Genomic DNA, 10,571 nt, shown 5'->3' with positions numbered 1-10,571 from the left:
CCTGTAGGAAAAGAGCCGAACCTTTCCTTAGGGTGTCTTAGGTTGTAAATATTTCCAGATTCAGAAACCTTCACCCTTCTGGGGAATGGTCGGTGAGCTGAAATCACACACCTTTCCTTTAGAAGGAAACGCCTAACCCGTGATGTCACCAGGGCTCCTTGTGGCATTGTTAGCCATGTCTTTTTTAACCTTCCTATTTAAACTTTCTATATCACGTCCTCTCTTCCTTCCTACCTAAGTCTTCTGATTTATCTTCTACTATATGCTTTACTAATTCATGGGCTTAATATCTCTCTCACAGTCTTTGAAGAACAGATTTTTGGAAATGTTTGTGCGTGTGCGCGTTGTTTTATTTTTCCTATTATATTCCACGGATATAGATGTTTAATATATAAAAGCTCAATATATAATTGCTGAAGGAGTGAATGATTGAAGGAATGGGAAACATGGTTATGCCCAGAAGTTGTTTTTGAACATTTGGAGTTCAAATAGGCCAAAATAAATCCTACAGTACATCTCTAGGAACATCTAATTCATACCCTTTGCTCCATGTCTACACCTCACTTTTCTTCGCAACGTTCTCTCACCCTCGTAGCCTAACTCTTTGATGAGCCAAAGTCCCTTTCACTAACAAAGCCCTTGACTGTATCCTTTCTTCTTCTGAGAGTGACTCTGCATCACTTCTCTTGTCCCCTTTTCGTTTTGTTTATCCCATTCCCCTTCGCGATTTAGTATCACCACAAACAGACAGACAAACAGACAAACAAACAAACAATTTAGTTGGCAAAAGCTGGACTATCGCATGCGTGGGGTAAGGAAAACAGCATCAGAATCGTTTAAACAACGTGAGAACAGAAATGGTCCAGCATTAAACAGGCATAACATTTTTGTTTTTTATCCTTTCAAAAATTTCCAGCATTTCTGTAATCGAGCTTCATTGCACAATCAATGTCACAAGAAAACTCGCACCTTGCCAGGAGGAGGAGTGTGTTGTGGCACAGTTGTCAGCGCCTCTCTGGAGGTGCTTGGCTACGTTACAAACGTATCTGTTCATCCGATGGTCACCTCACTAGGGATATTCTCATTAGCGTTATCACAGGCAGTTCAATTTTAACAGGAATTTGGATTCAGATCTGTAGATGAAAATACATTCAGAAATGTTAAAGTATGACAGCATTGAAATGAAGTTTCTGGGCAGAAAGAAGAGCAGTAGCTAGAAGTTCAAAATATACATTTATAATTGAAGCTAATAGTGATGAAACTATGGCAGGATCAAGTTTGTTGTAAAGCATTTTATACCCTGTGTTTCCTTTCCGAGAGAAACAGGCAGCCGGTATTGTTGCTTGTTTGTTCTGTATCAAGCAATGGAATGAAGGTAATAATGTTTACACTTTGATGTAAATTATATAGAGTTTATATATTAGATATTTGAGTGTGTGGGGGTGTATCTCCAGTCTTTATAAAATCTATAACTCAGGTGCCAAGTTCCAATATTCATGTAAAACAGTGGTTCAGGAATATAGATCTTAATGAAAGAAAACAAATGATTTGGTGTTTAATGAAATAAGATATGCAAGTAAAACCTTGATGTAAGTCACTAAGTTTTAATGGAATATAATACATGAAAATATGCAACATACTGAAATAGGTGTAAACTCTTTCCATATTGCTGAAGGTATTGAAGAAATGATGGGGTTAAACACCGACGGAGATCAGAGGCCATTATGTGACTGCCACATTCAATAATCAAATCTCTGTCCAAAGAAATTTTGAACACTAAATGGTAGCAATCTTTTTGAAGACTCCTCATGTTTTAGCTTCTGAAAGTGGAGTGGTTTTTGTTAGTACAGCATAGCCTAACCCTTCCTGAATGGAACAGAAATCGTTAAAGCAAAAACACTGAATTAGATAACCATAAAAAGGGAGTATCTAAAGAAAAGAGTGCAAGGATGGTAACTTGGGGCACTCTAAAATTTGTTTACTTGAAAAAGAAAGAGGAAAAATCAAGCAAGAAAGTGCCCGTTAGGTTGGCTTCTTCTTATTTAGTACTATGATTACATTCTTACTATTATATCTTTTGTTTTCAATATGACAGCAGTTAACAAAAGTCTTCTTCTGGGAGAATAATGCTTCTTTAAATGTGTAACGTTTTCATAAACAATGATAGCATTTATTCACTCTGTAATTGGAAACTATTATCTATTTCCATACAGAAGTAAGTTTGAGTCTTTCCACTTTCTTACAACATGTTTCTAATGAGCCTCAGCAATGTCTTGCGTCATTTGACAAATGTGATCAAGATTGCAACCCTTGGAGTGCCTTTCAAAGGAACAATATTTGTGGGTGGTGTTCTGGGTCACTATGAGTGTGAATCAAGTCGACCCCCACAACAGGATAGCAGAAATGGCCATTTTGACATGGTGTAAATGAAAGAACACAGCATTATTTGGGGAAAGACTAAGAGATGGCCATCCGATTTCAGAATTATGCAGACCTGGATGGAGGATATGTAGAGAAGCAATGGTCCAGTGGATTACACATTGGGCTGCTTTCTGAAGGGGCAATGGTTTGAAACATACACCTGCTGAGCAGGAGAAAGATGGAGCCTTCTACTCATGTGAAGAGTAAGTCTCAGAAACCTCCCAGGGCAGGTCTACCCCGTCCTGTAGGGTCACTGTGGGTCATAACCAACCTGAGGTAGTTGGTTTATTGTGCCAACCTGGCCGATAAACACATGTGGGGTTAATTGAAGGGCAGAGAGACAAATGGCTCGGTGAGACTCACCTTTCTAGTTCTCATGTCTCTTGCTTTCTGATGGTTGGACCAGGGTGCAGCTGCTTTAGCCAGTTCCCTGCTTCAGCCGGCAAGGCTCACTTCCTGCAAGACATCCCCGAGGAGAAGCCACATGGACCTACCCCGATGCAGCCCTGGGTGCTGGAACAGCCATGTGGAGACCCCTGCCAGTGCTGAGATGCTTACATGCTCACTGATTTGGCTTTCCTCCTGCAGTTGGCATCATTGCGTATGTGTTGTGAGATGGAGGAGGACTTTGTGGATCGGTGTCGGACATAGAGGTTAATGGGTTAATGTTGGACTTGTGGGCTTGGGCAGCACTGGGTTGGGTTCTTTTCTTGATGTGCACTTACCCTTCATATAACTCTCTCTGATACGTATGAGTTTCTGTGGGTTTGTTTCTCTAAAGTACCCAGACTAATACACTACCCAATGGCAATGAGTTTGGGGAGATTATTTTGTAGAAATATTTTTTACTTACCCTTGCAGTGATGCTTACTTTTCACCCATGCGATGTCATCGTGAGTTGGATGGGAATTGTGCTACAAAGTATCCTCATTGGGGATGACCGATCAGTGGAGATGCCACCATCTAGAAAATTGCTGGAAGCGATGATAAATAAACAAATAAAATGAATATAAAGGCACCTTACTGATGTGTTGAGAGGAACCCCGGTGGCGCGTGGTTACTTGTGGTGCCATTCAAAGCTGCACCCTGGGTTATGATTTACTTGTGGTGCCGTTCAAAGCTGCACCCTGGGTTGTGATTTACTTGTGGTGCCGTTCGAAACGACGAGCCACTGCTCTGGAGGAAAAATGAAGCGTTTCACTCCTGCAAAGAAGTTTCGTCTTGGAAATACGACACCCCCCCCACACCAGGGGCAGCTCTACCCTGTCCCGCCATGGGCATGGACATGATGGCAGTGAGTTTGGAAGGTGCCATGAGGAAGGACGCGGCTGCAACATGAGAGGTTGGTGATTTGAACTCACCCGCCTTTCTGTTAGAGGCCAGACCTAGTTATCTGCTCCCATTAATATCACATCTAGGCAACACTAATAGGCAGTTCGACTGTCAAATAGGGTCACTTTGAGCTGAAATTGACTCAGTCCACAGTCCACAGTGCCCAGTTCACAAGAACGACATGACCCAAACACACAGGGTAATGGAGAGCTTTCAAAGTTGTCAAACCGATTAATCAAACAATTCCACCCTAGAACATATCTAAGTTATTATCAAGACTTTACCTATTCACAAGGGAACCAGCTTACCAGAAAAAGCTTACTACATATCCAGAAAATAAAGATGGGAAATATTTGATACCGTAGCATCTATTTTCTCCTGACTCTGTAATTTCAGTCTTTAGAATAAACATCCTCCTGAACAGGGTACACTTGCTCATCTGTCTGTCTGCCAGTCCACAGCAAAGCTTAAGAGCATCTCAATTCTGATCATAAAAGCTGTAGAGTGTGCCTAAGTGGACACATCCAAAGGTAAGACTTGATATACGTTACCTGACGGTACTCCACGAGGCTTCCCTGTTTGAGTAAATGCCTCTGCCTTTCCTAGTGCCATGAGGCAGGGTCAGACCTATCTCCATCCTCCATCTTCCTTTACCTATTCGGATGCCAACCATTCCTCTCTCAATCTATGCTGCGTTCCATAATTCACAACAGTTAACCTGTTACCAAAAGTCAGAATGTCTGCGCAGTTGCAGACACAGTCATTGATCCACATGGACACCGCTCCTTAGCTAGCAAACAAATTCCTCCCTAGTCTTCAGCTTCTCAGCCATTTGGGATCTTGGCCTCTGCCTTTCTAGACCAGGAAACCCACCTGTCACCTCTTTGTCTCCTAGTGCCACAGCTTCCATTATTAAGTCCCCAGTGCCTCTGGTCTCCATCTCCACCACATCACACAGAGATCTAGAACATGCTTTTCTAAAGGTCCTGGGCTTTCCCTTTCTTTTCTGCTTCAAAGATGACTTCTCCTTACAACCAGGCTCGTAGTGAGTAAAACTAACCAATCTTCTCTGTCAGTGTTACACGTGCCCGATTTGCCTGCTCCCACCCAATCATTGGAACACATACATGGGCATAAAATCCGTACTAAAGAGTTTCACTCCACAGTCACCCACTCAGCTTTCCTTCCCTGACAGCTTCTAAAACACCACCTCTCTTCCCTTTCCCATTCCCGGCTTCATTCCTCTTCCTACCAAGTATCTGCATCAGGCATTATATCACGTAGCTGTTTGTTTGTTGATAGGATATATACTTCCAACTAGAAAGCATGGTTTAAGACTGGGGGCACTCTCTGAATTCCCACATCTAGAAGGGTGTCTGACATAAAAGGAGGAATTTGTTGCAATCTTGTACTGCGTACTTATCTTTAACTTAGCTCATTTTTTTGTCATAGAAGCTAATTAGGAATAGCTTCGATTTTAAGTCTTATTCTATGAGATAAGCAATTGCTTCAATGAAAATCAATGTTGAAAGCCTAAGCAAGGAGCACACCTTGAAAACCTTGGAGGAATTGAGCAAATAGCATTTGCGTGAATAAGCATTGGAAATACGCCAAAAACCTCAACGTGGTTTTTGAAGTATATATATTTTAAGATATTGTGTGAAAAATAAAGTACATAATGTCATGTAGCTAAGAGGCTATGGGATGCCACTCCTTGCTTTATTAAGGGTATCTGTTTGCCCTATGAGCCTGGCCAAGAATCCTTAGACCAATAATGAACTCCTACACTAATATGCACTATGTCCTCTCTTTACTAGGAATCTTGAGGAAACAAAAACCAAAAACACCCACTGAATTTTGTACTCTGCTCATCATCTCTAAATTTCCTTCTGATTCAATCCCCCAATTATTTTCACATTGTTACACTCACACTTCTGCTTCTATTGCCCTGATCAGAGTCAATGCCCATTGAATGAATAATTAAATGAGATTGGAAATGCTGAAAAGTTTCCTTTTCACGAACCCTTTTCCAGAAGGAGAGGAAATTTGGATTTCTTCGTTCTAATCAAATGTCAGAGAATAATAGAACAAGTTTTAAGCACAGCTACAGTGGTTTTCTCATATACTTAAACAGAACGTTTCCAGAAAAATCCATTTGATTTGCATTCAAATTTCTTTTCCCTCAAGCCTATCCTGCATAAACTTCAGCTTGGATTAATGCGATCTCCTTTACATAAAAGGCTTCTTCTTTTACATAACACTTCAAAATTACCATGCTATTAATAACCTCAAAATTTGTTGATGAGGGCATGGTGAGCACCAGAAACATTACATGCAATTTGCAACAGATCTACATAGAGATTTTCCTAAATGAGACAGTCTGAACTTTGAAGACAAACATAAAAGTACAGAGACATCAAGGAGAGGACTTCAAAGTCTTCAGAATTAAAGTTATCATCAGGTTTCGTAATTTTCAAGATTATTTAATCATTTCAAATCATCACAGTGTCATAACCAAATAGAAAAGCTTTTGAGCCACTTAGTGGTAATAGGCTTGGGTCACATCCTGGAGGGGTGGAACTTTTCCCTTTAAATTAAGCTTCTAATCCATAGGGGTTTCATCATTTCGTGTGATTTGCTCAGAAAGTATTGACTGACATGCTTAATGAACAAACAAACAAAATGTCACAGCAAACTTACCAAATGGCAAGTCTTATAAAAGCCCAAAAGATAGACACTGAATGCATCGTTTTCAAACTCTTTGCTTTACATACGTGTGTGTATATGAGGCACATATATACATATATGTATTCATATGTTTATGAATACATTTGCCAAATAACGGGCTTTCCTAGAAAATATGTAGTGAAGAGTCTGTAAACTTGGTTAGCACCTCTGCTTAGCTAAGGAAGTTGAACAGAAAGCTAATAATACTTGCAGTTAACAATGATAATGAAAAATTGTTAACAGTTATGCCCCAGGTTTTAGTTTGTGGAGTGTTCTGACGGTAGACAACAGCACAGCTTCCAAGTGCTTCCGCAGCAAAACACAACTTCAGTACTCTATCTCCTGTGACTGAGGTTTCTTTTCATTGCGTTTTACTGGTACCTTGCTTCTCTTTGGTGGCTGGCATTGTGTCGCTGCTTGCTACAACTTGATTGCTGCTTAGGGTGACCTCGCCTGTGCAGTGAAGGGCAAATCCAGAGGAGTTTCAAGGACACATGCTTCCAGAAGCAAATGTCCTGGCGTGCCTCTGGCAGTGACCCTGGGAACGTTTGAAATTCCAAACTTCCATGCTAGGAGCTGAGCAGCTAACCATTTGTGTCACCTGTGTAGACTATGTTCCCTACATGTGGGGAATAAGATCCATCAAAAGTTTAAATGTCAATACTTAATAGGTGAGGCCAGCTTTTTACATAAATGAATCACACGGAGAGATGCTGTCTGTATTAATGGTGTGAACAAAGCTTCTCTGAAACCGATAAAGCAGTGCTAGAGTTTCTGTTTCTAGGTAAGATGGAAACTAGTCTAAAAGAAAGCTCTTGCATTTATCAATCCTATTGTGCCTCAGTGTGTTAAAGGAAGATGTATTGACAGAAGTAAACGAATACCAAAGAAAAAAGTGAAAAATTAAACTATATATATATTTACTTTTGCAGAAATGTCTAAGAGATGTTCTGACATTCAATGAGCTAGGATCACTATGTAAATGAAACAAAACAAAAACACTGTGTCACTAGAATGGTCAATTCACATAAATAAGTAATTGATATCTCTTTATTGTGTTTGCATGCCGTGTTCACAAAGCACTGTCCTGAAAAACCATTTTTTTTAATTGGGGGGAAAACAAAACCAAACAAAACCGCAACAGCTTATTTACAAGAAGGAAATGGTTTTCTCAAAATATCAAGATTTTTTTTAAGAACGAAGTTTTTTTTTAACTTAACAGTCACATATTCCATTAGAGATTAATAAAACATTATTGTAGATTGTTATTTTTTTCTCAAGAGCATATTGCTTATGTCAAGGAGCTTGGGTAGTTAGGTACATGTTGGACCACAAGTGTTGCTAACCACAAGGTAACAATTAGAAACAAAAAGATGAGGCTTTTTGCTCCTATAAAGATTTACAATCTTGGAAACCTGAAGGGGCTTTCTGCTCTGTCCAGTGGTGTTGCTATACATTGGAATTGACTCAATAGCAATGGGTTTGGGTTTGATGAGTTATTGCTAATGCCATTGAGCTTGAACGTGAACAAACACAAAACAATGTCTAAAACCATGGTGCCCTGTTAAGATACTATTAGTTATGAGGACATTGTCCCATTGACAACCATCTTTTGGCATCACTTTAGAGGAAATATATTTTCCTCTGATAATCATGTCTACCACTCAAATATCAGTTTGTCCTACTGTGGCTTGAAGATTGCTATGATGCTGGGAACTCTACCACAAGGATTTCAGGTCCCAACAGAATCATTTATGGGGAACAGATATTAATCGAGCTTTAAACAAGGACAAAGAAAGCCCTGTGATCACTTCCAAAAACTAGCCAACAAAAATCACATCTACTACCATATGATATTATCTGATAGAGCCTGCTATTTTCTGATACAAGAAGGAGTCCTTGGGCAGTGAAAATGGTTTAACCACTCAGGACTATCCAAAAACTTGATGGTCTGCCACCCAGAGGCAACTTGGAAGAAAGACCTGGTGGTAGCCTTCCGAAACCTAGGCACTCAACTGCAACACACATAGCAAAATCTCCGTGCCATCGAGTCTCTCCTGCCTCACAGTGACGCTGCAGGACAGAGTTGAACTGCCCCTGCCGGTTTCTGAGGCTGTACATCTCTGGGGGACAGAAAACCTCGTCTTTTCTGAGCTCTTGATTTCAAACAGGCTGACCCTGCGGTTAGCAGCCAGCTCCTTCAGCAGGGCTCACAAACAGTGCTTGAAGATGACCCTCCCCCACGGAGCCTAACAACGAGAGTTCAAAACCACTGGCACCTCCACAGCTGGGCTTGCTATGCCCATAAACTGTTACGGTCTCAGAAACCCATCGTCTCAATGGCAGTGAGACCGAGAGAGTGAGCAGCTTCTCTGGCCCTTCCCTATGTCGTGCCAGAAGCACACCCAGAAGCATGGAACACGGTCCCCCTGGGAATGATCACCAACCTGTTTGCAGGTCAAAATCGCTCTAGTTTGAGAACCACGGACCTAATCCAGCGATCAAAATTGTCTAGCTCGTAGTAGTCTCTCAGAGTCTATTTTTCTTTTGTCCTTCATGACACTGAATCTGTGAGCCTGTAAAATCTTAGAAGTATGAAAGGATCTGATCATCCAGAAGGATGCAAAGGGGGAAAAAGCAGAATAGGACTCTTGGTTTCTAGGGTGCTAAAATCCTGAAGCATTAGAATTGACCTTGGCTTTGCAAAGGAATTGTAAACATGAGAGACATCCGCTACCATCTCTTACACAGCAGAAGGAAGTGCATGGGTAGGATTTGTGCCTCAGAAACATCGTGTAGAACTGCCAACTATATTTTAGCAGTTGTGAATGGGAGTTTATTTGATTAAAGTACTCATCTATTCCAAAAATTGAAAGGAAACTAAGAAGCAATTGAGTATTCCATCCAATTCATGGGGCCAGATCCCTGCCTACTGTTTCCTCTTGGAGTGATTCCAAGGACTATTTGTACATTTTAACAATTTTGGATTTGACTAGCTTAAATAATTAGAGACTGGAGCCAACCGTGCAAAAATATTTTCCCGAAATGAACGATGCAATCCTGCCATCTATTTAAGAAAGAATGTGTACAGCAGGACTTTGAACCAGTTCAAACCAGGTGAGTCATGTGCTATGAAGTGTCATTGAAATAGATCCATCTCTTAAAAATGTTGGTGATCCAGAATGAGGATGAAGGAGGGAAAAGTGGCAAAGAGGAACTCAAGGAACTGGAGTGAGAGGCTCAAACGAGATGTAGTGTGTCCTTCCTGGAACTGTGGACAATGGCATACATTCAGAACACCATCTTTGAGACAAACCCAACTGTTGTCAACTCCGTTGGTCAAGAGATCTGGCTACCAGGCAATGCATGCATTGCCCTTGTTTTCTAAGAGGTGGACTGAGGTTCCATGTGGGTTTGACTGGTAAGTTTTCCTGTTTCTGTTAGCCTTCCAATTCATCCTCATTTTAAAAAGCCAGGTCTGCTCTACATTGCTATGCCAGTCAGAACTGATCCAAACGGAATAGGTTCCAAGTCATGGTTTGCAATTCCCGTGCATGCCCTCCTCCTTTATTATGTAATAGGCTTACTCGCTGAATTGCACTAAAGATTTAATAACAGAGATTCCCATGCAGAACGTCTGGTCCCTGTAGTTCTTCTTCCTTTCGGTACACTTCTAGGAAAATGAACATTTCTGAAATCAGGCAAGCTGTCTGGATTTCCCCCACCGCGTGCCATTCTTTATTGACAAGGGTACTATGTTCTTTGTTGACAACAGTGGTAAATTAATTCCAGCTATGCATTTCCTTATGAAGAAATAACACTGTCATCATAACTGCATAGCTTTAGCATCTGAGACTACTATTTCCTTACCTGGTCACCCACAGGCACTCAAACTTCTCATCTGCAAATGCTCCTAAAATGGATATCAAATCTACCTACATGCCAAGAATCAAACAGGTAAATCCAACCTGGCCCCTTCTTTTTCCTTCTGCACACCACTTTAAACAGCTCCCCCCCTCCCGGGCCAGATACCTGCATATGTTTTCTAATGACTTGTACAACTGTTCAGATGTTGAATTAAATAGAATAAT

The sequence above is a fragment of the Echinops telfairi genome, unplaced genomic scaffold (assembly GCF_000313985.2).
Source record: "Echinops telfairi isolate 266 unplaced genomic scaffold, ASM31398v2 ScPeMD7_22;HRSCAF=79, whole genome shotgun sequence".
Classification (NCBI taxonomy): domain Eukaryota; kingdom Metazoa; phylum Chordata; class Mammalia; order Afrosoricida; family Tenrecidae; genus Echinops; species Echinops telfairi.
Note: the sequence above shows the minus strand (reverse complement) of the source record.